At 37.1% G+C, this 23,221-nt stretch overlaps 1 pseudogene; it reads left to right on the plus strand.

The window, feature by feature from the left end:
• LOC119525846 overlaps window positions 1–23,221 on the plus strand; it is a 159,039-nt pseudogene that overhangs the window by 131,620 nt on the left and 4,198 nt on the right.

Here is a 23,221-nt window from a genome sequence, read left to right on the forward strand (position 1 = left end):
ACTCTCTTTTTGACATCAAATGCTACTTCTTTGCATTACCCACTCCAGAGTGTTTACCAATGCTGATATGTTAAACTGATACAATGTAGGCATACCTTGTTTTACTGCTCTTTATTGTGCTTCACAGATGTGTTTTTTTACAAAATGTGTGTATATCTGTGTGCTAGTTTGATGCAATCTTGTGGGAGCAGACTTATTAGTCTTTTGATTAAGGTGGAACCTTTTGATTAGGTTATGACCCATGGAGATGTGACCCATGCAACTGTAGGTGAGACCTTTTGATTAGATCCTCCCATGAAGGGATCACTGGAGTCCTTTAAGAGGGCTCATGAAGAAACAGAAGCTGAGAGAGACATTTTGGGGAGAAGCTAAAATATGGAATCCAGAGTTTGCCCCAGAGAAGCTAAGAGAGGACCCCATGATGCTTAGACACCCAGGAGCTGAAGAAGCTGAGAGAGACAGAAGCCCATACAAACGTTTATGGCCTTAGAGCTGTAAATTTGTAACCTAATAAATCCCCTTTATAAAAGCCAATCCATTTCTGGTATTTTGCATAACAGCAGCTCTAACAAACCAGAACAGTCTTACCGCTCCACCTACCAGCTGTTCCCTATTCTCTCCCTCTCTCCACAACAATACTGAAATTAAGCCAATTAATAACTTTAAATTGGCTTCTAAGTGTTCAAATGACAGGAAGAGTCATGCATCTCTCACTTTAAATCAAAAGCTATAAATGATGAAAAAGGCATGTCAAAAGCCAAGATAGACCAAAAGCTAGGCCTCTTGCACCAAACATTTAGCCAAGTTATGAACAAAATGGAAAAGTTCTTGAAGGAAATTAAAAGTGCTACTCCAGTAAACGCATGAATTATAAGAAAGAGAAACAGCCTTATTGCTGATATAGAGAAAGTTTTAGTGATCTGGATAGAAGATCAAGCCAACTACAACATTCCCTAAACCAAAGCTTAATCCAGAGCAAGGACCTCACTCTCTCATTATATGAAGGCTGACAGAGGTGAGGAAGTTGCAGAAGAAAAGTTTGAAGCTATCAGAGGATGGCTCATGAGGTTTCAGGAAAGAAGCCTTCTCCATGACATAAAAGTACAAGGTAAAGCAGCAACTGCTGATGTAGAAGCTGCTGCAAGTCATCTAGAAGATCTAACTAAGATAATTGATGAAGATGGTTACATTATACAATGGATTTCCAATGTAGACAAAACAGCCTTCTATTGGAATAAGATGCTGTATCTAGGACTTTCAAAGCTAGAGAGGAAAAGTTAATACCTGGCTTCAAAGCCTCAAAGGACAGGCTGACTCTTTTGGTAGGGACTAACGCAGCTTGTGGCTTTAATTTGAAGCCAATGCTCATTTACCATTCTGAAAATTCTAGGGCCCTTAAGAATATGCCAAGTCTACTCTGCCTGTGCTCTATAAATGGAACAACAAAGCCTGGATGACAGGACATCTGCTTACAAAATGGTTTACTGAATATTTTAAGCCCACTGTAGAGACTTACTGCTCAGAGAAAAAAAATTCCTTTCAAAACATTACTCTCATTGACAATGCACCTGTCACCCAAGAGCTCTGATGGAGATGTACAACGAGATTAATGTTGTGTTCATTCCTGCTAATACAACATCCATTCTGCAACCCATGGATCAAGGAGTCATTTTGACTTTCACGTCTTATTATTTAAGAAATACATTTCATAAGGCTATAGCTGCCATAGATTGTGATTCCTCTAATGAATTTTGGCAAAGTAAATTGAAAATCTTTTGGAAGATTCACCATTCTAGATGCCATTAAGAATATTTGTGATTCATGGTAGGAGATCAAAATACCAACATTAATAGGAGTTTGGAACAAGTTGATTCCAATCCTCATGGATAGCTTTGAGAGGTTCAAGACTCCAGGGGCAGAAATAACTGCAAATGTAGAAATAGCAAAAGAACTAGAATTCGAAGTGGAGCCTAAAGATGTAACAGAATTGCTTCAATCTCACAATAAAACTTTAATGGATAAAGAGTTGTTTCTCACGGATGAGAAAGAAAATGGTTTCTTGAGATGTAATCTACTCTTGGTGAAGATGCCCTGAACATTTATGAAATGACAACAAAGGATTTAGGATATTACAAAAACTTAGTTAAGAAAGCATCAGCAGTGTTTGAGAAGATTGACTCCAATTTTGAAAGAAGTGCCTCTGTGGATAAAGTGCAGTCAAACAGCATCACTACTACAGAGAAATCTTTTGCGAAAGGAAGAGTCGATCAATGCAGCAAACTTCATTGTTGTCTTACTTTAAGAAATTGCGACAGCCACCCCAATTTTAAGCAACCATGACCCTGATCAGTCAGTAGCCATCAAATTTGAGGCAAGACCTTCCACCTGCAAAAAGATTATGACTCAATGAAGGCTCAGATGATGGTTAGCATTTTTTAGCAACAAAGTATTTTTTTAATTAAGGCATGTACTTGTTATTTTTAGACATGATGCTATTGCACACTTAATAAACTATAGGATAGTGTAAATATAACTTTCTGTGCATTGAGAAACAAAAAATGTGTGATTTGTTTAATTGCAGTGGTCTTGAACCAAGCCCTCAATATCTCCAAGGTATGCCTAAATGTTTAAGGTAAAATAAAGTAAAGATGTCTGGGACAATGTAATGTTTAAATGCTCTCTGTAAAAGCAGCTACAGGCTTACAGATGATAGCTACTTGGGATTTTTTAATCACTGGACTAATAAAAACACACATATGAATGAAGATACTAAAATGCAAACAAACAAAAAAGACAATTTGAAATTACTCCTTCAGACAAAGGGGGCTTGCTTGAAACATAAATGAGAGGCTACTGTAAATGTAGAGTGGTAATCTCAAAACAACAATTATCTAATCTTGACAGCTGTCTTTCTTGAAATAAAAGTGTCTGGAATGCTAATGAGGTGACAATGACACACGAACTGATCTAATAATTTGCATTCAAGGGAAGTTGTCCTTTACATCTTCAAGTTCTTTCCACTAACATTCTTCAAAACCCTAAAACAAGGTAGTTCTATAATACTTTCAGATATTTCATGAAGGAGCATTCACAAAGTACCAAGTACAACCATTTTCAAAAAATGAATATTTTCCTCCTAGTATTGTTGAAGTTGTTGAATGCCTCTAGTGACTTGAATCACAAGGATGTCTACACTTTCATTCCATGAACTTTCACAATATTCCCACATCACAACTTAAAGGTGATTTTTGAATGAGGAATAAGGATAAGAGGAAACTATGTCAAGAACTTTAAATGAGTAAAGTTAATTCTTTTATGGAACCTAAAGCATTCATATTTTCTGAGCACCAAAGTTTGGAAGTAGCAATTTCGATTCATTGCCTTACCTCTTATTCCAGTTTGCTAAAGCTGCCATTATGCAAAATACCAGAAATGGGTTGGCTTTTATAAAGGGGATTTATTAGGTTACAAATTTATAGTTCTAGGCCATAAACATGTCCAAAATAAGGCATCAACAAGAGGATACCGTCACTGAAGAAAGGCCGATAGCGTCCAGAACACCTTGTCAGCTGGGAAGGCACGTGGCTTGCATCTGCTGGTCCTTTGCTCCCAGATTCTGGTTTCAAAATGGCTTTCTCCAAAATGTCTCTGGGCTTCTGTCTCTCTTAGCTTCTCTCTCTCTCAGCTCGTGTGCATCCTTGCTTGTTCTCCCAGGCGTTTCTCTCTAAGCATCTGGGGGTCTTCTCATAGCTTCTCCAGGGCAAACTCTGGGCTTTATCTCTTAGCTTAGCATCTCTAAATGTCTTTCCATCTGCATCTCCAAGCATCTGTCTCTGTGCCAGCTCCTGAGCTCTCTGAAGAACTCTAATAACCTAATCAAGACCCACCTTGAATGGGCGGAGCCACACTTCTATAGAAATAATCTAATCAGAAGATCTCACCCACAGTTGGGTGAGTCATATCTCCATGGAAACAATCTAATCAAAAGATCCCACCCATAATAAGTCTGCCCCCACAAGATTGCATTAAAGAGCATAGTCTTTCTTGGGGTACATAACAGTTTCAAACTGGCACGCCTCTGAAATGTAGAGAATGTTTGGTATTCTCTTTTTTTCTTCATACCCAACTTTCATATAGAATAATGTTGATCACAACAAAAAAAGTTGTTGCATATCTAAAATTCATTCAATGTGCCTCAAGACAAGCTAAGCCTACTTACAATTATGCCTAAGAATCACCCCCAGAGAACCTCTTTTGTTGCTTAGATACGGCCTCTCTCTCAGCCAATCTGCAAATAAACTCATACCCTTCCCCCTACGAGGGAAATGACTCCCAGGGGTGTAAGTCTCCCTGGCAATGTGGGACATGACTCCCATCCTGGGATTGAGAATGCCTTCTTGACCAAAACGGGGAAAAGAAATGAAACAAAATAAAGTTTTAATGGCTAAGAGGTTTCAAATAGAGTTGAGAGGTCATTCTGGAAGTTGTTCTTATGCATTATATAGATATTCCTTTTAAGTTTCTAGCGTATTAGAACAGCTAGAAGGAAATACCTAAATGTGTTGAACTGTTATCCAGTAGACTTGATTCTTGATGATGATTTTATAACTATAAAGCTTTCACCTTGTGACCATGGGATTATGAAAACCTTGCAATTGACACTCCCAATGTGCCTCAAGACTAAAAATCTTGATCTGGAAGGAAAAAATGTGTCCTTTAGTAATGCCTATTTCAATTCAAATTTCCAAAACCTTAGTAAGCATCTAGTATATGTCAAGGAATGTGGAAGACAGGGACACTAAGGTGAATAGCACCTGCTTATAAAAAATAAGCTTCCCAAATTATTTTATAAAAAGAAAATTTTAGAACAGAAATGCTTATCTTAACAAGATTGCAAGGTTACCTAACCAAAATAACAAGTTTACCTAAACAAGATCATAGACACACCTATAAAATGTCCAGATTAACTCTTGCTAGTTGATCACCAAACTGACCAAAAGTAAATAAATCCAGTTAAGGAGATTACCTTGAATTATTAATTGTAAATCCAATACCATTATCCTAAAAAGAATTTTCCATTATTTTTCCTAGGACATTCAAATTCATCAGATCCAAACTGAATTTATTATCCTCTATCACAAATTTATTCTTTTTCTAGTTTTCCTAGCTCAGTGAATGGCTCAGTGAATGGCATCACCATTCACCTTTTTGCCAAGGAGACTCATTTAAGTCACCATCCTTTACCTCATCTGCCTTACCTCCTTATCCAAGGCATCACTAAGTCCTTTTGAATAGCTTTAGGATTTTATCTTACATTGCCCAAACTAGCATCACTTTTATCTGTTGTACCAGCATCTATGTATATGCCTTTCTAACTTATTCTTCACATATTTCAATTTTTAAATACACATTTAAATATACACATATTTCAAAATACACATATACTAAAACGTGACACACCACTGCTCAATGCTGCTAGTTCAAAGACCCATGAAAGGCTTCCCATTGGTCTCTGACAATAAAGACCAAAATTCTTAACATGGGCTAAAGCACTGTAAAATGTGTTATTTTATCTACTTCATCTCATGCCATTCTTCACACTTCTATCCAAACCTTAATAACAACGAACTTTCCTCAAGTTTTGGAACTCTACAAGCGCATATTCTGCCTGGAACATTCTCTGTTCTCTCCTACCCCATTTAGACTAAGTTAACACACACTTATATTTCAAACTTTACTTCAAATCTAACATCTTCAAAGAAATCATCCCTGACACTTTCCTTTCCTAACTAGGTGAGTGCCCTAGTGTAATAGTCAGGAAACAGAACCCACAACTGATAGGTCAATAGAGGGAATTTAATATGAGACAATTTATAAAGGTGTTAGATAAGCTGAAAGAATAAACAAAAAATGAGACACCCATGGATTAGCAACTGTAGGAAGTTGCTATCATGACTAGAGCTGGAGAAGCAAAGACATGTTGCTATTAGTCATCAGAAGTTGGGGTCACCAAGTAAATACTTCAACCACAGAGTGAGAAACTGTCCAGTTGAAGCTAGAGCTAAGGAGGAGACAAAGCCACTGCTGGGAGATCCACATGAGTCGGAGAGAGAGATGAGAACTATCCTGGCATCTTTCTGCCTTGGAACCTCCAGTTTCCTGCCCATGTTTCCTACTGTGCAAACCCATAAAGAAGCCAAATGGCAAAGAAGCCTGGGTGATGTTGTTTGCAAGATCAACCCTTTGTAATATAAAGCAGAATAAGGAAGAGGAGAGAATAGATACGAGAGTACACTGGCTAATAACTAGTACACTCAGTTATATACTTCCAGAACATTCTCTAATTCAAATTATCTTTCTGGAACTCTTTATGATTAATATTTGCTTTCCGTGCTAAAGTGTAAGCTCCTTAGGATAGGGATCACAAATGTCTTATTTGTGTCTTACTTCTAATTTGTAGCATGGTCCTCAATATAGTTGTTGAATTGTTTAATTTAAAAAAATAATTTCATCAATAAATTAACTGATATGTAAAACAATTTATTAGCCACTATAACCAAGTTAATCTGGTGGTGTATTCCAGGTATTAACAACTGGGTATCATGAAACTTTTTTAAAAGTATCTTATGAAAATTATGAACCCTTTCACTAGAAAAATGCACCTAAGAACACAATATTTTACGTTTATTTTTTGGAGAAGGGACTCATAGACAGACTGAAGCCCATCCCGGGATCTCTTATCTTCTATTCTAGAAAGAAAATGACTCTTTCCAGGTGGATTGGAATTGTTTTGGTAATACTTGTTTTCACAATGTCTGGGATCCACGTCTACTATTTAGTGGGAGAAGAACAGAGAATATAAACTTCTTGCAGAGAAAAACTCTCCTAATCAAAATGACTGTAATGATCCCATCGAAAAGCACTATGGATCTTGGAACCTCAGATTAAAATTCTACTGCAGAGGAAAATTACTCGTCCATCAATTCAACGTATTTTTCCCTTTTCTTTTATGACAAAGAAATTCACCATGAATACAACCTGATTTTAAAATGACAACTGGGACCATATACATGTTCCATATTTATAAATATTTAGTGTACATAACATCTGTCACCAGGCTTTGATAAATTTACACACAATGGAAATGTAAATATGTTAATTGTATCTAGTAACAAAGATTTATTTGGTTATTAGTTACCTATTTCTGCATAACAAATTACCCCCAAAATTAGCAGCTTGAACCAACAGACATTTATTAGCTCAGACTATTTGTGGGTCAAGAATCCATGTGCAGCTTACTGTGTTCTCTAGCTCAGGGTCTCTCATCAGGCTGTTAATCAAGGTGTCAACCAGGGCTGTGATCTCATCCAAAGGCCCTATTGACATGTGTGTCTCTCCATATGGTACACTGTTTCACCAAAGCAAACAAGAGAGAAAAGCCAGAGAGAGAGAGAGAGTGTGTCAGGAAGAGAGAGAAAGGACGATGGAAGTCACAGTCTTGTATTGCTTAATCTTAGAAGTGATATCCCCTTACTTTTGCCATATTATATTCATTAGAAGCAAATCACTAGGTGTAGCATACACACAAATAAAGGAGATTACACAAAGGGACAAACACAAGTAGGCAGGGATCACTGGGAACGATTATAGAAGGCTTTATACCACAGTGATGAAACCATAAGACAAAAGGAAATATGCTTAATGAAGGAATTAAAGTTGTATAATAGTTACAGTTTAGCCATTAAACAATCAATGCTTATATCCCTAATATGAAAAAACTGAACTTCCTCTTCACCAAAAGACAAAAATAAGAATATATTTAAAACGTCCCTCCATTTTCACTCTAGTAGCTCCCACCTTCTCTGCATCTTGCCACTCTCCTCTAATGGCACATTAAAAAAATAAGGGATTATATTTAAAAATTTAGTATAAAATGAACTTGAATGAGTTACTACAGAATAGTTTGATTATCTTACTCTCGGGAGTGATAACATTCTTTCACTTGTGAGAAGACCTTTATAAATCATTAGCTTATGAATTATGCATCTTTCACACAAAGAAAGCAAATGCAATACTAACTCTTTATGAGACACCCTGTATTTATTTCTCTTGAAACTATATGGAGGTGCTATCAGATGTTTCATTACCCTTAAAAATTAAATGGCTCTAGCAAAAGTCAACTTTCTCTTCTCAGCAGGCAAATTAAAAAAAGCACTTATTAAGGCATGAATCTAATCTCCCACTTGTATATGCTTTAATAACAAGAAAGGAAAATTTAGATTTTTCAAAATGATCTTTAATTTTGTACCTCCCCCATAATTAGAACTGCTACTGTTCAAAGAAGGAGAGATAATACTTTATCATCATATGCCCCTTCTGCCTTACCTGGAGGTATAGAGTCAACAATGCTTAAAGCTCTGTATGCTACTGGGAAAGAAACTGCCTTCATGAATATGAGGTCTTAAAGTTCTTGTCCCCCAAATAGGAGAATGACAAGGCAGAATGGACATGTTCGTGTAAAGATGAATAGAAAATCATGGTTGTGACTAAACTCAATTAAATCAATGGGGTCATCTCAACAAGGCCACAAACCCTTATATGGTAAACTACCAATCCACGTTCTAAGTATTTCCTTTTTAAAAATAACTGAAAGAATCAGTATAGAAAGCTTATGTGAAGTGAAAAATGTGGAGCGTTTTTTAGTTTAGTTGTCTTAGAATTACTGCCCATAGGCTCATTTACCACTGGTTGTTGAAAGACTACTGAGCGCACCCCCTCCTTTTTTCTCACATACTGTATACCCTAAAATACAATGCCTATAGGTCTGAAGGCAAAATCGGTTTGAGGACATTTTAGATTAAGGGTTTAAAGGAGGAGCACTGGGACAATACCAGAGCACTAGGCAAATGCCTGTAGGGAAAGGTCAAAATAAAGTTGAAGGGAGGCAGATAAAAGAAACAGAGAGGCACTGAAAATAAGCTTATTTTTTTCTCTATTTTTCCTGGAATTATTTCTGTTTGTTTTTTTTTTGTTTGTTTGTTTGTTTTGTTTTGTTTTTTTACAGAAAACCCATATTCCAGACCTCTCCAGACCAATGACCATGTATTTTACATCTACACAAAGAAAACAACAGGACTGATTCATGTATCATTATTGCTTTTGAAACCTCTCAGTAAAGAAGAGGTTAGGAGAGCTGGGGAAAAAATCCCAGCTCTTGTTCACCATTACTTCCAAGAATTTAATTATAAGGAAAGAAAATAGACTGTATCTATTTTAGTTTTCTAGGCTGCACAAGCAAATACCATGAAGTGGTTCTGCTTAAACAATGGGAATTTACTCACTCACTGTTTTGAGGCCAGGAAAATGTCCAAATCAAGGCATCATGAAAGTGATGCTCTCTCCCCGAAGTGTGGTGTTCTGAGACTGGCTGCCAGTGATCCTTGTTTCCTCTGTCACATGGTAAGACACTTGGGGGCATCTTCTAGTCTCTTTCTTCTCTTCCATGTTCTATTTCAGCTTCTTGCTTCCTGTCTCTTTCTTTGTCTCTGAATTTCATTCTCTTATAAAGGACGCCAGTAATAGGATAAAGGCCCATCTTGATAGAGGTAGGACAAACCTTAACTGACGTAGCCTCATCAAAAGGTTCTACTTACAATGGGTTTATACCCACAGTAACGGATTAAATTTAAGAACATATTTGTCTTTGGTACATGCAGCATCAAACCACCACATAATCATACTTCTTTCAACTTGTCCTAAGACTAACTTTGCAGGCAGTAGAAAAGAGAGGAGTGCAGTAATTTTCAACTTGACCATCCATAATTCAGGAACACAGTTTTACCCATTTATACATTGGTAGAGGTTGGCAGGCATTAAAGAGACACAAACCTAGAGGAAAAAAAAAACAAAGAAAAACAATGCTGCAAAGTGGAGAGAGGCACAAAAGGTAAAATTAATACCACTTCCAAAATTTTGCAGTAGGCATTTACTATTATGCGCTGACACCCCTCTCTTTAGCCTTCAGAGTTACTTTGAGCTTTCCTAATGGAACAGCTCTATGGCATGAAAATATTTGGTTCAATAATTATAAGAATTACTTCCAAATGATCTCTGCAGAATATCACTGTGGCACATCCACATAAATAGAATGAAAGGATTAAATAATCATTGTATCATGCCATAGACCTATTATGGTAGTCAGTCTTACAGGTACCTCAAACACAATTCATCCAAATTAAATTAATCTTTTCCTTCCTAAACCTGTCCCTCTTTCTAATTGAAAGACATCACTATCTATCAAGCTGGTAATTATTTTTTATTGTGTCTCTGCTTGTCCTGCTCACCCTCTTTCCAGTCAATCAGGAAGTTCTGAAATTAAAACCTTTGAATATTTCTTGAATTTATCAACGTCTCCTCATCCTCATTGCTAAAAATTGTAGTTCAGATCACAACCATGTCTCACCAAGATTTCTGCTGTATTCTCTATTAAGACTCCTGGCTTGCTTTCCTTCAATCCATTTTTTCCAGTTTGCTAATGTTGCTGTTATGCAAAATACCAGAAATGGATTGGCTTTTATAAAGAGGATTTATTAGATTACAAAGTCACAGTCCTAAGGCCCTAAAAGTGTCCAAACTAAGGCATCAACAAGAGGTTATCTTCGTTGAAGAACTGCCAATGGCGTCCAGAACACCTCTGTCAGCTGGGAAGGCACATGTCTGGTTTCCACTGTTCGTTTGCTCCTGGGTTGTGTTTCAAAATGGAGTTCTCCCATATGTCTCTGAGCTTGTCTCTATTTGTTTCATGTAGCAAACTCTGGGCTAGAATCTCCAAATGTCTCCAAGCATCTGCTTCAACGGCCATCTCCAAAATGTCTCTCTCAGCTGCTTTTGGGGCATTTTGTCCTCTCTTTGCTCCTGTGCGCCCTTAGCTTAGCATCACCAAATGTCCCTCTGTCTGCAACTTCAAGCATCTGTAAGCATCTCGCAGTGTCAGTCCACATCTGGGTCTGTGTTGACTCTTTTTAAAGGAATCCAGTAACTAATCAAGACCCACCCTGAATGGGCAGGGCCAAATCTCTATGGAAACATTCAATCAAGAGGTCACACACTAATCAAAAAGATTAATCCATCTGCTCCCACAAGATTGCATTAAAGAATGGCTTTTTCTGGGGGACATAATATATCCAGACCAGCATACCACTGTCCACACAATTATAATACAGATAGGATATTGCCATGCTCATCCTTTCAAATGTATTAGTGTACATGATTTTCTTGATATAGTCCCTGCTTTTCTTTTCTCTTTAACTGTGGTCTCTTCTCTCCTCACCCCTCCCTAACCCCTCTTCCTCACATCTGTAACCTAATTAGACTTCATGATAACACTTAATCAAGATTTTCCTTGGGAAGACTTCCCTCATATGTCTAGGTTTTCTTATGTGTCCCTATAATCTGCTTGCATCACAGATATTTGTTTCAGTGTTGGTTTGGATCAGTTATGCACCCCAGAAAAAGCCTACATTCATTTAATTCAATCTTTTGGGGGCAGATCTATTGTGGGTGGGACCTTTGGATTAGGTTGTTTCCATGGAGAAGTGACCCTGCTCATTCAAGATGGGTCTTAATTCCCTTGCTGGAGTCCTCTATGAGAGGATAAAAGGCAGAGACATCTTGGAGAGAGCTCAGAGAAGCTGAGACAGAAGCCCAGAGACATTTTGGAGAAAGCCACTGAAACCAGAACCAAAACCCAGGAGAGAAGGATCAGCAGAGCCAGCCATGTGCCTTCCCGTGTGACAGAGGAAATCTGGATGCCATTAGCCTTTCCTCAGAGAAGGTATCTACCTCCTGATGCCTTAATTGGGACATTTTCATGGCCTTAGAACTGTAAATTTGTGAACTAATAAAACTCCAATGTAAAAGCCATCCCATTTCTGGTATATTGCATTCCGGCAGCTTTAGCAAACTAAAACTGTCTCTCTTTCAAAGCTGAAGATTCAAGGGGGAACTGCAGATGGGCATTCATTATTGCATTCACCTTTGAGTCACCAGCAAACTTTCTGGCTCACAGGAAGCACTCAGTATTCATTGGATGCTTGAAATAACTTCATTTAACTTTCATAAATATCAGTTCCAGTTTTAAATGTCTAATCATTAACTGTTGTGTTGGTTTGCATTTAAACACTACTGCAATTAATTTTGTTAGTTGAGCATGAAATCCATTCTGTGATATTTTCAGCACTTGTATGGCAAAATTAAGATGCAAAAATAGTTTAAATACTGCTTTTCTTGTCTAGTCTCAAAAGAGAAATATTTGTCATTATTCCAGTCACATAACAAAGGAAACTGAGGCAAAAAGAAGAGCTAAGTGACTTACCCAAGTGACACACTGATAATCCAAAATAAATTCAGGAATAAACCTCTGAATATTTTGAGCCCAATGTGATTGTTTAGCTGCTAAGCTGTGCTCTTTAACATTCACGGGGGACAAAATGTATTTTGCAAAACTTTTAGACCCTTGAAGATGAGTGTTGTTTTGTTCATAATATACATTGGCCGTAGAATGAAAACACCTAGAAAAATTTTTAAAATTTTGAAAAGTGAATTGGAAACTAAAGAAATTATACATGATTTGAGAAACTTAACTTCAGTGATGAAAATATCATTGTAGGAAATTTCACAACTCAAGGTAAAGTGATTATCCCTAAGACAAGTGGATGTCATGACCTTAGACCTGTCAGTAATTTAAAGTCTTTTTAAGTAGTAATCCATGAAAAGGTTAAGTCTGCACAGCTTGACTGTGCTCTGGACCCAGACTGTAAGTGAAACCAACCAACCCGACCTGATTTCACAAGAAAACAAATTAACAGCAATGGTGTTGAAAAATTATAAGATGACCTGGAGGACCATGGGCTCCTGGGAAGGAACATTCAGCATCTCTCTGGAAATTCCCCTTAGACCAGCCCCTGCTCCCAAGCCTCCCAGCAGACAGCCAATTTTGCGGTCGATTTATTCATGGTTCTCCTTTGCTGCCTCTGCCTCAGGTAGTGCCCTAGGGACTTTCTGTCTCTCCAGTAGCTCCCTCTAAACATCTCTCATTTCCTACACAAGGCACATCTAAATCTTCTATAAATACGCATTTAACATCCCAGTCACTCAGCCAACAACAACAAAAAAGTCTTCAGTTTCTCAGACCCATTCCCTTTAAAAGGGAGTAGAAGTTGTTGAAGAACATTTTTTTTTTTGTAGATCAGGTATAAGATTTTAAAATGAATCAGCGTGTTTGAATAATAACTGCTCCAGGCACTGTTCTAGTGTTTTATACGTGTTACATCATTTAGTCCCCAAAACAACCAAATTAATTTGGCAATGGTTTCACTTCAGAGATGCAGAAACTGAGGCCCAGACATAGTATGTATTTTGTCATGTCACATGACTAGTGCCTGGTAGAGCCTTGGTTTCAACTGGAGGTAGCTGTTTTTATGTCTGAACTCTTAACCAGCAGGCCTACTTCCTCTCACTTAAAGAGACAGACACAGACAGAGATCAGAATTTGGATATATACCTCTATATTGATGGAATATAAATATGGATGCAAGTGTAGATCTAGATTAATACAGCTCGAGGCTACTGTATCTATATTTACTTTTGAATATAAAATCCATAGTAAATATATATCATTGTGCTTTTTTCAGTGTGCTCTTTCATTTTCCTTTGTAAGCTTTCTTCTTTTAGTAACTTGTTTCACTAACTAGCTTTCTTCTTTTCTTTCCTTGAACTAGTTCCTGTGTGGGGATAATTGCTTCTTGTACAGTAAGCAACTGACACTTTCCTGAAATAACCGAAAAGACCCCAAGGGACAGATTTATAGTCAGAGGACTTACGTGTTAAAATACCCTCCAGACTCCAATTGAGCCTGAACATTAGAGCCCTGGGGAATGGATACACCTTATCATTTCTCTTTGCTTTTCCTTTGCTTATTATTCTTAATAAATGGCAAAGACTCCTATAAGAATGTGCCCAAAGCAACCTCAAGAATATTGCTCAAAAAAAGGGGACATATTCTGCCTCTCTTTTTTCCATTGATGAATTAAAGTGAAACACAAATTTATATTGCTGAAGGCAGCCTAAGTACACAGGACATGGAGACTGTATAATTAGGTAAGTATAATTTTAGAATAAAGGACGATTTCCCTAAAGATTTTATAATTGGATAGATACTAGAATGATATTCCTCTTTGAGACATACCACTAGAGTTAGTCATTGTGAAGAGAGAATATGCAAGGGAAAAAGTCAGATTAACAATCATTTGCAAAAGAGATCATAAATGCAGTGATTAGGTCAAGTATGTTTGACCGGGAAAGATTGGCACTTACCTTCAGATGAAAGAAAGCAATTCAGCAGATGTGAGCTCCCACTCTCTGGCTTCCCACTCTCTGCCTCTGTTGTTCAAAACAGAACAGGAAGACACTAAAACAAGAAGGTTTATTCAAGAGAAAAGGCAAAAGCAAAATGTGTCCCTTTAGTATAAGTTGAATGATATTAGAAAATATGATGTATGGAATTTGTGACATCTTCTTACCTGGAGGTCTTTAAAATTAAAGGAAAACAAATAGCTGCTAAGAGTAATGAAGCCAGTTTAGGTAATCCAGTCCTAGCTGTGAGTGGTGGTATGTGCTCACATATTTGTGGGAGAGGAGAAAAGTATCAGTTAGAGAATCTCAGGTGGAAAATTTTTAAAGGTTTTTCTACATATACAATTACATTTAAAAAGATCATGGCTTGAACAAATGACTGGGAGGTCCCATAAAGTAATTATTACAAAGAATGAAATTAATAAAAGATGAAAGGGGAAATGGCCATAAAAACTGTGTTTCTAAAGAGTTTTTATGAGTTCAGAGTGAGAAAATATACAGAAAGAAAAAAAAAGAAATTTGGAAAGAAAAACAAGTTGCAAAATTTAAAGGGGCAAGAAACTGCTGAAAGCAAATTCAAGTAGCCTACGTATGTCAAACTAGTGTTTCAACTAAAGCTTAACACAAAAGCATGAGAAAAATGCAGAATTAAATTCAAAGTTTGTTCACTTATATTTAGAGCAAACATAATAAATAGGATAGAAATATTTCTATTGTTTGGATAAATATAAGGGAAAGAGAGATGACCAAGTAGAAGCACTTGAAATCTATTTGTCCTCTATGCTTTCAAATAAGGAGAAAAAGAGAAGAGGTGGGATATAAAGGGGGATACTGAGACATGTATTTGCCTGTTCCAAAACGATTAGGATTCTAACTTGATGATTTTGTAACTTAGATACATAACTTAGCTTCAGTATCTTTTTAAAGAAAAGGGAAAGATAGAACAGTGGCATGCTGTGTAGTGAAGTTTCCACACATGTAGGTCCTTGAGTCTGACTACCAGGGTTCAAATCCAAGTTCAGAATGAGATTCACTGGAAACTTGGACAACTTGTTAGATTCATTGTCCTCACTCTGAAAGAAATTTAAGAAAGAATCTGAATAAACCTGGCTAATGAAACCAGATACTGAAGTAGCAAAGTTTTAGAATAAAATGAGACAGTATTTAAAATTTCTGTGTAATGAAATATTTTCACTATAGAATTGAACATCATTCAGAATAAAAATAGAGACATAGAAATATCTATCACCTGTCTATCTATCTATCTACCTAGCTTTCCATCTTCTGCTATAGGTACAATGATCTATCTATAATTGAGAGGCAGCATGTATAGTGATTAAGAGAATAAGTGCAAGAATCAGGAGTCCATGACCTTGAGGTTAGTTACTAACTTTCACCATACCCCAGTTTCTGCATCAGTAAAGTAAATAATGGCACCTGCCTTATGAGGATTAAGTGACAAAACACCTATGAAATACTTAGAACACTGCTTGCCACACAGCAAGCCCTGACAAAGATTAAAGAGCTGATTAATGATTGGATCCTCATATTGAGTGTCTGCTATGTGCCATGCTCTTTTCTAGACCCTGGGGATAGAGCAGTGAACAAAAAAAGCAAACATTTTTGGCCTTGCTTTAAGGTAGCATAAATGTTATTATAAAGGTTATGAATGTTATTTGTGTTTTGTGGTGAATCTTTTGGATTAAGATGGGAGAAACTGGAACACATTTAATTGAAGATGGAAAAAGTTATACCCTATGCAGAGTTTAAAGATTGAGTTCATTGAAGGAATACCTGGTGGCATAAGCTATTTCAGGAAACCAGAAAGAGCATGATAAGCAGAGTACAGATTAAGAGGTTAGTCTTTGAGAGGAGAAGGCTCACCCTTTTCTCTGAGATGGGAGGGGGAAAGAGTTTGCTAAATATGTAGATGAGGTTGTTTGAATACGAAAGGCAGGCTTTGAGTTGGTTTCTATGTTCTGGGTGAAGTATGAGATGAGTTCTTTTGGGATGGAATGCATGTGTTGAGAAGAACTCACTGGTAACAGACTACCATCAAACATGGAAAAGAGGGAGAGTTGACTATGAACCTCTATGAGGGCTAAAGCACAAACTCACTGACAGTCGATATGAAGATCCATTTAATGAGATACTATCTTACAAATGTTATATGTGTCTCTGGATTGTGTGGAAAAAGTGACTTGTGCATGCTTTTTTATGCATTAATTCATCCGTATTCACTGAATGCTTAGTGTCTTCTAGGTAAAGAGATAGAAGGAAGAATAACACTGGCCAGGACCCACATACACCTTTGGACTGGGGTGGAGGTGGGGGGGTAGGGGAAAGAAAAAGACAATAAAAATAAACAAATAAGTACGTTTATTCTAGATTGTGTAAAGTTCTATTGAGAAACTGAAATAGGATTATGCTTGAGAAAGTGGGAGAATAAGGGGATGCTGCTGTCTTAGACTGTGTAAGCAGAGAAGTACTTTTTGAGAGGCTGGTTTTTGAGATGAAATATGAATGATGATGAGACAGACGTGAAAATACGGTGGCAAGGAGTTCCGGTCAGTAGAAACAGCAAGAACAGAGGACAAAGATGGGAAAGAGATAGGCAAGAAGGCCTGTGAGCTGGAGCAAGTTGAGGGGAGAGGAGCTAGCAATAAGTGTGAGGAGGTGAGGGCTGGTAGGATGCTAAAGGGTTCTGATACTGAATGAAAGCAGTGGATTCTCTGCCAGTTGCACGTAACAGCCAATCCATGATACCTGGGTTTCCAAGAGAGAAAGAGTTTAATGCTATGCAGGAAGCAGGAGATCAGATTGTAACTGAGAAGTTAAGACTTAGGGGACGATTATGATTACAATATCATTATATAGATACTCCTTTCTACTTTCTGGTAGACAGAGGGAAATACCTGAAATCTCTGAACTGTAATCCTTGATCTCTGATAATGATTGTAGAGCCTTTGTCTTGTGCAGTTGTGATTCTAAAAACCTTGTGACTGACCCTCACTTGTGCCCCTTGTATCCAGTTTTTCAACTTTACAGTCTTATAATCACTAAAGACAGCCCCCAATGTATATTAATGAAGGGTCTAAATCAACCCAGAATTAATCCACCCCAATTCCAAAGCTATCTTAATAACCTAAGCTGGATCTAACCAAAATGGGCCCACCTGACATACTCAGTAGCTTAAACTTTAACCCATAATGACCTATGCCTCATTATAACACTAAAACTCACACCCACCATCATATTAAGGCCACCATTTTCTTACATACATTTTGGTTTTGTGACTAAACATATACTCAGTCTGCACATGCTCAATAATTAAATCACCTCTAATTATATCATCTAGAGCCATTGTGCTCATTATCCTAAAACCTGCCCATCTTTTGATACTGTAAAACCATCAGAATTACTGCAGTTTGGGGAGACAGATTTTGGACCCATTGGCCATGTGCTCTCCTGCTTCACGCCTAGCTATAAACTCTTTCTCTCTTTGAAACCCCCAGGGTGTCTCAGGAATTGGTCATTTGAGCACATCAGGCAGAGAACCCACTGCTTTTGATAGGTATCAAGACGGCTTATCTGCCCAAAAATCTGTCTAAGATATTCAGGGTTTTTATGGATTCAAACAAGGGGGGAATGGAGTTGTTACCATTACAATAGTAAGTATACAAAGGGCTGAGACTAGGATAGAATAAACATTACAATAGTAACTGTGAACAGGGCTGAGACTAGTTGAGTTGCAGTAATTTCAGGTATTAACTTTTGCCTATTCTACAATATAGAAAGAAAACAGATATATATATAATGATTCAGTAATCATAATCATTCATTAATTCTTAATTTTTCAGTTACAGTTTGACTTGCACTGAGGAGTATGAGAGAACTGAGTGCTGCAGGAAAAGACCCGAGAGAGAACTGAAAGAGGATTTCCAAACCAAGAAGTTTAGTCCTTAATTTTTTTCCTGAGGAAACCTCTGATAATCAATATCATTTATTGCTTTACTATAAATGTGCAGAAATCCTGGTTAACAGAAAACTTAGATGACAAAAGTTCAAGTAAGCTGGTCTAATTATATTGGACATGGAAAGTAGACTGCAAAAATTCTTTTTGAACTACTTTGTGCAATTTTAAACACTTAGTAGACTTAGTAGATGATAGGAACTGAAAATGATTATTAGCAATGATTCTCAAAGGGGTAACTTTGCCCCACTGGCATTTAGCACAGTCTGGGGACATTTTGGGTTGTCACAACTGGCTGGGACTTGAGGGGTGGGGGCGGGGTGCTACTGGCATCTAGCAGGTAGACAACTACCCTACTGCTTCCACTCTCAGTGATCAACCAATCAACCTACCAAACAACCAATCAAGCAAAAAACACAAAGGTAGGCATTTTAAGTCAAGATCTCTATACCAAAATTCTCTTTATAGGGTCATACTTTATGGGAAATATAAGGCCTAAGAGACACCTGAAACATGTGGAACAATATAGCCCTCATACTTAAGAAGTTATGAGACCCACATTGGGAATTATGATGCTTTTATCTTTGTTTTACAAGAGATGGTATTTATCACCTATACATTTCATAATGAATTTACTAATTCAAGAGGTTTTTAAAATTATAATTTTAAGTAACTGTAAACAAAGGTTTGATAATTGTCTGAATGATTTTGTGTGTATTTCAAAGGTGCATTCCTAAACCACTAGGTCAGCTCTCCTGCCTAGGAAAGTGATGAGAGATCACCTGTTGGCAACAAAACACAGAAAGTTATTTTGCAAAAGGAATGTACTAGAGCTTTACACTTCCAGTAGTGATGTGTCCAAAACCAGTATTGGCCAAGGTATTTAAGATTTTCCCTTACTTATCATGAAAACATTCTTTCTATTTCTAACTCAGTCCAGTTCTCTCACTAAACATCAAACAAACATTCAAGGCACTCTTTAAAGGGTTAATAGAATTAAAGCACAATATTAAGTTGAAAACAGTTGCTACCTAAAAATGAAATTTATCTTTTACAATGTAAATGTATAGTTATACCAAGGAAAGGAAGATGATTTCTATCTCTAAACAAAAATTGAGTGGATTTTAACTCCAAATTATGCTTATTGCTATTATTTATGTAACATGATTGCACAGTAATTAATAAGCAGATAATATTATTCCTGGCAATCCAGGCAGGACAAGGCTATAACATTATCTATCAGATAGAGTAAAGGAGAAGATCTATGAATTATGGAATTAAAAAAATCAAAATGAGTCTAGAAATAACTATTTGAACAGAAGAAAAAGAGGAGAGTATGACACTGAATGTTAGAGTGAAAAATTTATTTTTCCCCTTTTTTCCTCCCTTAAATCCATGAGGTATGAGCAACAGACTTTGGAATTTCCAAGGAAACCAAGCAAACAGCTCAGAAGTACTGGAATTAACAGAAGCTGCCTGTGGATCCAAGAAAATACTTAGAGAGATTTTTACCTCTGGGATTCTAGGATGATGAAAGCTGGTACTGCTGCAATGTGCACATAACAGGATGATGTTTCCACCTGAGAATAAAAGGTTTTAAATGTTCAAGCAACCTAATATTCTATTTATAAGGGGACCATACATTGCTCTTTCCCCAGAAAAGTCCCCGGCTGTACCTGTTATCCAAGCATCAATTTCCCATGCCCTCTGCCGTATAACTTTGCAATGATTCCCCACTCTGGGTGCGGCACACCTTCTTATCCCGTGACTCTGGGCTTGGCCACCAACCTGCTTTGGACAAGACATGACTTAAACAGAAGCTTGGAATGGATATTTAAATACTAGAAAATTGGGATTCTTTCAATGCCTGAGAATAGATGGAAAAGCTGGGATTTCACCCAGGATTGGGTAAGGAATATTTGACAGAGCATGGAGGAAAACACTCTGCTTATTCAATAAACATTGCTTCCTTGGTCACCATCAATAAGAAGAAAAGTATCCAAAAAAGGTGCTATTGGAGCAGTAGGGGAAATTCCATATGTATCTTGTAAATTAGAACTGTGTCCTGATAAAATGATGTATTTGTTCTATAACAGAAATGGGCATAAATTTCAAATTCATAGTTTTATCCCCAGTACCTGGTATAGAGCTTGTACTTGGGGGCTCCTAAATAACTACGTGAGGAATAAATGCAGTCAAGAATTTATTCAAATATCCTGTCTTCAGGATATTTGATGTTAGATATCATCCTAGAAAGAATGTTCCTTCATTTATGTATTTAGTCTACAAATAATTGTTGCCCCCACAAACAATTGTTGAGCAGCTACTATGTACCATGACTTATAGAAGGTACTGAGGAAACCGCAGTGAACAAAATAAATTTTAAAGTCACAGCCCTTATAAAACTTACAGTCTGGTTGCAAGAAACAGAATGAGTGAAGTACAAAATAGTCAAAAGATGCTAAGTGCTTTGGAGAAAATATACATCACAGGAGGGAAATGGTAAATGCTGGGAATGGGTGGGTTGGGATGGGAGGTCCCTGCACTTTTAAATAGGTGGTCAGGAAAGGTCTCACTGAAGACAGGATATTTGAATAAATTCTTGAAGGAAGTGAGGGTGTGAGCCATGTAGATAACGAGGAACAGAGTGTTCCAGGTAGGAGGAAGAGCTAGTGCAAAGGCCCTGAGGCAGGAGTGTGCCTGATATGCTTTGGAAACAGCAAGGAGGTAGTGTAGCTGAAGCAGAATAAGGGAGAGGGAGATTATTAAGTGAAGAGATCAGCTAGGTTAAGGGCGTCAGATCTTGTAGGGCCTTATAGACCATAGTCAGTACTTTGGCTTTTGTTCAAAGTAAGGTGAAAAGAGGAAGAGTAGGACATGATTTATGCTTTAAATATTCCCTTCTGGCTATTGTGTTGCAATTATACTAAAGGGGAGAAAGGCAGAAGCCAACGAAGGAGACTTATCACAAAAGTGCAAATCAGAGATGATAGTGACTTTGACACTGGTGTTAATGGTGACAGACGTGGTGAGAAGAGGTAAGATTCTGAGCACATTTTGAAAATCAGAGCAGTAGTACATGATCGAATGAATGGAGAAAGAATAAGAAAAAGGGAAAAGTCAAGGATGACTCTAAATTTTTGACCAGAGCAGTGGGAAGGATGGAGTTAACACTGTTTGCTTTGCTTTCAGATACTCCCATGAGATACGCCAAAAAAAAGGCAACATTCCATGAAATAAATTACCTGGAGGACTTGTAGAGAAGAACATGTATGTGCATTTTACATTTATGATTTTGAAGTTGAAATTTTAGAGCAGATACATTTAAATAACTCTGTTTCTAATGCAATTTCATACAATTTTAAACTATCCACCTTACTCTTCCTATTATGAAATGTCCTCTCTAATTAGAGAGAGGATATTGAGAAATCTAAATGTTCTATATGTATACATGTTTGAATTATCTATACCTAAAATTCAGAAATGTGTGACTTACTCCTTTATTGTCTTCTGAAATAACCCTGAGAACTATAAAAATTAAGCCTTTAGTGGTCATAAAACATGGATTAATTACAAGATCCTTGTCAGGGCAGAGTCAGCAAGAACCACTGTTCCAACGGAGCTTTGCCCGAAGACCAAAGAATACGCTAGGCATGGAGTTAGACATGAGTTTAATTGGGAGGGGACCCGGGCCCTGGTTCCTCACAACTACTTCTTACTACCCTTAGGTCATAGGGAGGAGGCATGAGAGGGAAGCAGATATCTGAAACAGAAGAAGCATCCTGACTTGTAAGATTAAATCTTCCTATTTTGATTCTGACTTGGCCTCAACGATTTTCCCTCACAACATAAAATGGGGAAACATCAAATAGCAGTGACAGTTGGGATAAAAATCACATTGTTGTAAATATCTGCTATAAAAAAGTATGTATAGTCTGGGAGAGAGTATTGCATATTGGGAAGAACAAAGTGAAGATCTGGAACTTAGGCTTAGTTTCAAATCCTAACATCATCACTGACTACAGGCATTTGAACCAAATTCTTATTCTCTTGGAGTTTCAGGAGTTTTCCACTCTTACATGGTAGTAATAATATATTTCTCAATATATGTATTTGTGTGATGATTAAATGAGAAAATAAATAATGCATATAAAAGGAACCCACACAGCTCCTGGAACATGGCAATTGCTGGCTCATATGACAGCCTACCTTTTGCTCCCTATAAAACAACAACAACAACAACAAAAATATTAATAATAATCTTACTTAGATATAGTTTTAAGGACAAAAAAGGACCCTGCTTTACCTCCCATGCCAAATAAGAGAGGAACAGAAAGAAATGGTTGCAGAATAAGCAATAAAAAATACTGACTCGAGGCTCTTTCAGACTGTAGAGAGAGACTCTAGTTAGCCTAATTAAAATAAAGGGACTTTAATTGACCTAAAGGAATCTCCCAGTGATAAAACTGTAAGAATACCTAGATTTGTGACAAATGCCTTTCAGAATGTGCAGAATGCAACCTGAGGGCATATTCAGAGAATCAACAGTTTCATAATAGATTATCATAGAATCTTTAATATAACCACAACAGAGAAAAAAAGTGGACCATTAACATGCATGTCATTATTATCACTGTAAATTTGCACATTGTCTCTTGTTGAAATAACATGGGTTTTTAACTAGTACATTTATCAGTTCTTGTACATTTATTAATTCTTGCATTTAAATACTGTTTATAATTTGAAAATGTTTCTAAACAGGCAGTATCCTGGCACTGATTTAAATTTGCTCAGGAAATGATCATCATTTGCATTCAATTCCCCAAGTGTCCACTC

Source organism: Choloepus didactylus (assembly GCF_015220235.1).
Source record: "Choloepus didactylus isolate mChoDid1 chromosome X unlocalized genomic scaffold, mChoDid1.pri SUPER_X_unloc2, whole genome shotgun sequence".
Taxonomy (NCBI): Eukaryota; Metazoa; Chordata; class Mammalia; order Pilosa; family Megalonychidae; genus Choloepus; species Choloepus didactylus.